The sequence below is a fragment of the Sapajus apella genome, unplaced genomic scaffold (assembly GCF_009761245.1).
Source record: "Sapajus apella isolate SASKATOON/1434 unplaced genomic scaffold, GSC_monkey_1.0 scaffold55, whole genome shotgun sequence".
Taxonomy (NCBI): Eukaryota; Metazoa; Chordata; class Mammalia; order Primates; family Cebidae; genus Sapajus; species Sapajus apella.
The window spans coordinates 5558178-5565413 of NW_022436995.1; the positions used below are offsets into that span (position 1 = coordinate 5558178).

The 7236-nt window shown below is 40.9% G+C and overlaps 1 pseudogene; it reads left to right on the forward strand.

Annotated features, from left to right (window-relative positions):
* The first annotated feature begins 2850 nt into the window (after positions 1-2850).
* On the forward strand, positions 2851-3327 carry LOC116527696 (annotated as a pseudogene).
* The last annotated feature ends 3909 nt before the right edge of the window (positions 3328-7236 follow it).

Genomic DNA, 7236 nt, shown 5'->3' on the forward strand with positions numbered 1-7236 from the left:
CTTCCTGTAGACAGCATCAGATCCCACAGGTTAAGGTCTCAGTCCTACAAGACTGCCCCCTAATTCAGATGCCAATTGCAAGTAGTAGGTTGCCACCTAGTATTTCTGACTGATTGGCTATAAATCAGGGGTTCCCCATCCTCAAATTTGATTAATGTGCTAGAGTGACTCAGGAGAACACTTTGCTTACATTTACCCATTCATCATAAAGGGTATTACAAAGCATACATTTAGTTGAATGCAGAAGAAGCAAAGGGGCAAGGTATGGCGGAGCTTCCATACCTTCTCCACCAATCTCCAGACCCCTCCATGTGTTCAGCTTTCTGGAAGCTCCCCAAACCCAGTCCTTTGGGTTTTAATGGAAGATTACAGAGGCATGATTGACTACGTCATTGGTATTAGTAATCAACTCAAACTTCAGCCCATCATCCCTCTCTTCTCTCCGGAAGTTGAAGGGTAGGACTAAAAGTTTTAACGCTCTAGTCATGCCCTGGATTTTCTAGTGACTTTCCCCCATTCTGAAGCTATCTAGGAACCCCTAGCCACCTTCATCTCACATATAAGGCACTCCTCACTCTGGTGATTCCAAGGATTTTAGGAGCTGTGTGCCAGGACATAGAGGCAGAGATCAAATATATTTCTTATTATATTACAATGTAACAGATACATACTCCAAGTATGGTTTTGCTTGCATTCCTCACAGTGCCTCAACCAGCACCACTATCCAACAACTCACAAAATGTCTGATATACTGACAAGAGATTCTACAGACATCATCTTAGACTAAGGGACCCATTTTCCTGCAAACGACCTGATGTGGTCTAGGCAGATGACCATAGGATTCACCAGTCCTATGTATCACACCATTCAGAAGCTTCCAACCTTACTCAGTGATGAAATAGCATTTAAAGTATAGCTGATATGCTAGCTGAGAGATGCCTTGAGAGATGGGGAATTATTCTTCAGCACACAGCATACACCTTAAACCAACGGCCAATATAAGGTGCTATGCTTCAGTAGCTAGAATACATGGGTGCAGGAACCAAGTGATGTGTTAAGAGGAACCCTGCTCATAAACACGCCCAGTGAACCACTTTGAGAATGTTTGCCTGTCTATCCACCTGACCTTAGGGTTTGTGGGTCAAGAGGTCTTGGTTTCCAAAAGGAGAACCCTTCCGTCAGGAAAAAACACAGGAAAGTAGGAATTTCACTCAGCTGTAGCCTATAGCTGCTACCTGTTCACCTTTGACTCCTTGCAGAATAAACCAGCATGGGAGGGGAACAAAGCTATCATACTCGCAAAAAAAAATTTCACTCATCATCAGAAAATAGGGCTGCTCAACAATATAACGGGAGCATAAGGACATGTGTTAGGCATTAAGGTCATCCAGTGCGCTTATCAGCTATTCCCATGCCCAGCTGTAACAGTAAATAGGCAGCTCAGAGCAACCATGGACTAACAGGGCCATGGGGCCAAGGGCTCAGACCTCCTAGGAAAGGGGTTCTGGGTTAATTCACCAAGCAAGCCAGCTAGACAAGCGGGAGTCTTCACCGTTGGGAAGGGGCATCTCGTAAGGGTAGAAGGAAAGAAAAACAAGGACTATCAGTGATGGCATTGTGACAGATTACAGCAGTGGGGAGCTGTAGTTCATTCTATGAACCTTCCTTCATAAGTTTTTTCAGAAATTGTGACCACCTAAATCCTAAATATTTGTCTGAGTAAAATGAACTTAAGAAGCGAGAAGATCTGAGCAGTGGAAAGGGTGTGCTGTAGTGGGTGCTGCTGGTGCTTCACCTAAATCCCTGTTACAAGCTGGCATGCTCATCCCTTCGTGTGAGTACGGTTATCCCTTGATTTCCATGGGGAATTCTTTGTAGGACCTCTAGCAGTTACCAAAATCCACAGATATTTAAATCCCTGATATAAAATGATGTAGTGTTTGCATATAACCTATGCACTGCCTTCCATGTAGTTCAGATCATCTTTAGCTTCATAACCAATACAATGTAAATGCTATGTAAATAGTTGTTATATGGCATCATTTAGGAAATAAGAAAAAGTATATGCACGTTCAGTACAAACACAATTTTATTTCTGAATACTTTCTATCTGCAGTTGGTTGATTTCAGGGATGCAGAACTCACGGAAGCTGAGAAGGCTGATGGTATTGCCTGAATACAACTGAGAGCTGTCCCCTTCAAGGAGAATTTATCTGGGCCAAATGGCAATTGCCTTTCCCAGGAAGCCTCACCCGCTACCCTAGGAGGCAGATCTTGACCAATGACTGAACAGAATGTGCTTCAAGGTGGGATCAATTTCATGGCTCATACCTGTAATCCCAGCACTTTGATAGGCCAAGGCGGTCAGATCACTTGAACCCAGGAGTTCCAGAGCATCCTGGCCAACAAAGTGAAACTCCATCTCTACTAAAAATACAAAAATTAGCCAGGTGTGCTGGCATACCCCTACAACTCCCGCTACTCGAGGAGGTGAGGCACCAGAATTGCTTGAGCCCGAGAGATGGAGGCTGTAATGAGCCAAGATTATGCCACTGCACTCAGCCTGGGCAACAGAGCAAGACTGTCTAAAAATGATTTTTAAAATAATAAAAATAAAAGATGGGATCAATTTAATAGTAAAATTTCCACTCCAGGGCTTGTGGGGCCCTTGCGGGGCCAGAGCTAGCTAGTCTACTGTTGAAATCACATTCTTATTTACCTTTTTTCCCTTGCCTTATCCTACTTTTCTCCCACCCCTTCTATTGCATGCACTTCCCCAGTAAATCATTGGATTTACTTGGGCTTCATGTCAAGTTCTGCCTCTAGGGATCCCAATCTAAAAACCACCATATGGGTTTTCTCTGCATTGGGAGCAGTTCTCCTGCCACAGCCCCTCACCCCTTGAAAATGTAGCCTGTTCCAAGTTCCTCTCCACCTCCTCCTTGGTCAAGAACACCTCTCAGCTGCTGAGCCATCCACATCTGCAGTGGTGCTGAAATGACCAGAGACAGATGAGAGCCTCAGCATCTTGGCAGACTCATGTTCCCCTGCTTCACTTGCCCATAGCCACAGCTTCCAAACCAGAGCCATTTCAAGGAACATCAATACAGCAGCCAAGTTCACTGGGGCTGGGGTTGCCCCAGTTAGAGTGGCTGGCTCTGAGGCTGAGACTGCTATTGTGTTCAGAAGCCTCATCTGGTCATGCCAGGAATCCATCTCTGAAGCATACAGCTCTTCCTCTGTGCCATCATTCCAGGCTTTGCCCTGTCAGAGGCCATGGGGCTCTTCTGCCTGATGGTGGCCTTTCTCATTCTCTTTACCATGTGAAGGAGCCGTCTCCACCTACCATAGTTCTTTCTCCCATGTCTTATCTGCCCAGTGTGTTTGTTTTCTTATACCTCCCCAGGTGGCCTGGGGCACATGGTTGGCTCAGGATTTGACAGAGGGAAGACAAATAACTAATGTATTCATAAGAAAAAAAATCATAACACTGAATTGATCCTACAGAAAAAAATTTACTTACCACTGTTTCTTAATTTTCATTGTATTGCTTCTTAATGAAAACAGAAGATAATAAATTTTTAAATAAGGAACAGCATATTTTCAAAACAGGATACCAGTCTAGAAGGGTGTGTCTATCTGAACTATTTTCCAGAGTAGCTTATTCAAAGCCTGACCCTCTAAACAAAAGTGATCTGCTTTTTCTGTAATCATGTTGTGTGATCAGTGTAACATGAGCATTAAACTGGGAGATAAGACAGCCTCACTAGGAAACTGGTTACTCTGACACAGCAGCTCTGACCATTTGAAAGTAAGCCCTTAAAAAAAAAAGAAAGAAAGAAAGGAAGTAAGCCCTGTTGGCTTCATTGTGGGAAGATTACAGACCAAAGCCCCACTCACTCTACCTGAAAAATGAGCAGTCAGCCGAATAGCTTCACCTCTCCAGCTACGGCTAACAGGGAAATTCTAATCTGCCCAAAACAAAATTGAAACCTTTGACTGTGGAAGACATTGCTTTTATTTTACTGACAGAGTAATGAGCCTTATCTAATCTACTCTTAAATCTTAATTCAGTGTTTTAAAACTACCAGAAGTTTCTTCCTTATGTCTAACCCTAAATTTTTTATACTGCAATGTTCTTGTAGACTCAGGTACTAGGTAACAGACTATTTCTTATCTTAAATAATCTAAATGTCTACACATTTTCTTATAGGCCCTAATTTTCTAAAAACCAGGATCTCAGGCTATGTACTAACTTTTAGAGAATCTCTTCAAAATTAGAAGACTCAAACACATGCAATATTGCTCATCAATGTTCACAATGATGGTAGAGATCAGGCTCTTAAAAAATCACTGTCTAGTGTGGCGATTCCTCAAGGACCTAGAAATAGAAATTCCATTTGACCTAGCAATCCCATTACTGGGTATATATCCAAAGGATTACAAATCGTTCTACTATAAGGACGCGTGCACACGAATGTTCATTGCAGCACTGTTTACAATAGCAAAGAACTGGAACCAACCCAAATGCCCATCGACGATAGACTGGATAGGGAAAATGTGGCACATATACACCATGGAATATTATGCAGCCATCAAAAATGATGAGTTTGGGTCCTTTGTAGGGACATGGATGAACCTGGAAACCATCATTCTCAGCAAACTGACAGAAGAGCAGAAGATCAAACACCATGTTCTCACTCATAGGCGGGTGTTGAACAATGAGAACACATGGACACAGGGAGGGGAGCACTACACACTGGGGTCAGTTGGGGGGAAATAGGGGAGGGACGGTGGGGGGTGGGAAGCTGGGGAGAGATAGCAAGGGGAGAAATGCCAGATGTAGGTGATGGGGAGGAAGGCAGCAAATCACACTGCCACGTGTGTTCCTATGCAACAATTTTGCATGTTCTTCACATGTACCCCAAAACCTAAAATGCAATAAAACAAATAAATGGGGAAAAAAAAAAAAGAAAAATTCAGTAAAAAAAAAAAAAAAAAATCACTGTCTAAGCAAAGTGTAGAGTGTGTGTGTGTGTGTGTGTGTGTGTGTGTGTAATGAAGTATTATTCAGCTTTAAAAAGGAAGGAAATTCTGACACATGCTACAACATGGATCAAAGTTAAGCATTTTACATTAAATAACGTAAGCCAGTCAACAAAAAGACAAATACTGTATTCTACTTATATGAGCTACTTAAAGTAGTCAAAATCATAGAGACAGAAAGCAGAATGGTGGCTACTAGGGGCGGGCAGAAAGGAGGAATGGGGAAATTGTACTGTATTTAATGGATACAGGATGAAAAAAGTTATGAAAATAGGTGGTGGCAATGGTTGCACAACATTATGAATATCTTTAATATCTCTGAACAGTACACTACAAGTAGTTAAAATGGGCTGGCCATGGTGGCTCATGCCTATAATCTCAGCACTTTGAGATGCCAAGGTAGGTGGATCATTTGAGGTCAGGAGTTCAAGACCAGCCTGGCCAACATGGTGAAAACCCATCTCTACTAAAAATATAAAAGTTAGCCAGGTATGGTGGCACACACCTGTAATCCCAGCTACTGGGGAGGCTGAGGCAGGAGAATTGCTTGAATCCAGCAGAGACTGCAGTGAGCCAAGATTGTGCCACTGCACTCCAGCCTGGGCAACAGAGTGAGACTATGTGTCAAAAATAAAATAGTTAAGATGGTAAATTTTATGTGTATTTTACCACAGTTTTTTGAAATGGAAGAAAATTAAAAGAAAAAATAAAGGAAAAGAACTACAATGATGAAGCCTTCAGCATTATTAATATTGTTCTCTTGCTCTTATGGCTTGTCTTCTATTCCAATTGCATTTGGACTTCCTACTTTTTCTTCCCCTCCACTGTCCCCACTGAACTTCAGCATTTTTTTGTCTAATTGTGTATCTACCTCACCAATGTCACATCTATTACTCCAAAAGCACTAAACCGTGGCTTTCAATTAGACATTACATTGAAATATAAATAAGTACAGTAATTATTTTCCCTCCCTCAACATGATTCTTGAGATCAATTGCCAAAGGACCCCATTCAGTGTTCACTTGGATCAGTGTCTCTTATGTAGGGTCACAAGTTATAATCATCTGTGGATCTTTGTAAAACTATACACACATGGGAGACTGTCCTGTGGATTATCAATCTAAGTGAAGTAGAACCTGGTCATTTTACTTCCAAAGCTCCACCAGTAATAAGAATTAGAATTCTTGAGTGTTTATAAAGTGCCAAACACTGTACTAAAGTGCCAAACGCTGTACTAAATGTTTAATTGTGATTCTGATGATTACCTCTACTTAACAAACAACTATTTCCTTAACTAATTCCAAGACCTAAATTACCTTTGCAATTAAGAATATTAAACCCAGAAGTCCACAATCAAACTTGGCCAGCTTAGCGGCCCATCAATCTCATCCTGTTGTAGGAAGCACTATGTATGTGTATATGTGTGCACGCGTGTCTGTGTATGTGTGTAATTTTCCTAGAAAAAGGATTCATCATAACTTTTATCATTTCCTCAAGAAGGTCTCTACCACAAAAATAGGTTAAGAAAAACTACCTTCTCCAGGCTTAACTTGCTCCGATAAAAAAGAAAAAAAGAAAGAAAGAAAAACTACTTAGAATAAAATTCCCCTACCATTATATATTCGCCCAAGAGTGTTCACCCACATTCGGTCATTCATTCATCAAATATTTATTCAGCACCTAGGACATGCAAACGTTAAGGTTTCAGATCAGTGAACAAAACCAAGCCCTTGTCCTCATTGAAACTTACGTTTTAGAGGAATAAACCATAAATATATAGCAGGTAAGACAATACTTTAGCTCAGAACCTAACTTCTTAAATTACTAATACAAATTCCACAATCCACCCAAGGGCAGTTGGGACTCAAGGCCCCAGCTAATCCCAAAACCCATACTATTTTCAGCATTTCTTGCTGTTTTCAAATACAATATATTTTATGAGGACAAAACTTCACCTATCATCTATTACCACTCACAGCAAATAATCTAATAAATAGCATTTTTAGTCTTATCAAACATTACGTAGTGTTTGATTATTCAAAACTATTTCTAAAATGGTACAAATAGTCATGTCTTATTTCTCTAAATTCATAAGAAAGTATGGAAGTTAGCAGACATTGAAAGTTTTGTGGTATTGTCATATAGTTTACTTCTACATATGTTATGAACCCCAGAATATATTATTAATTT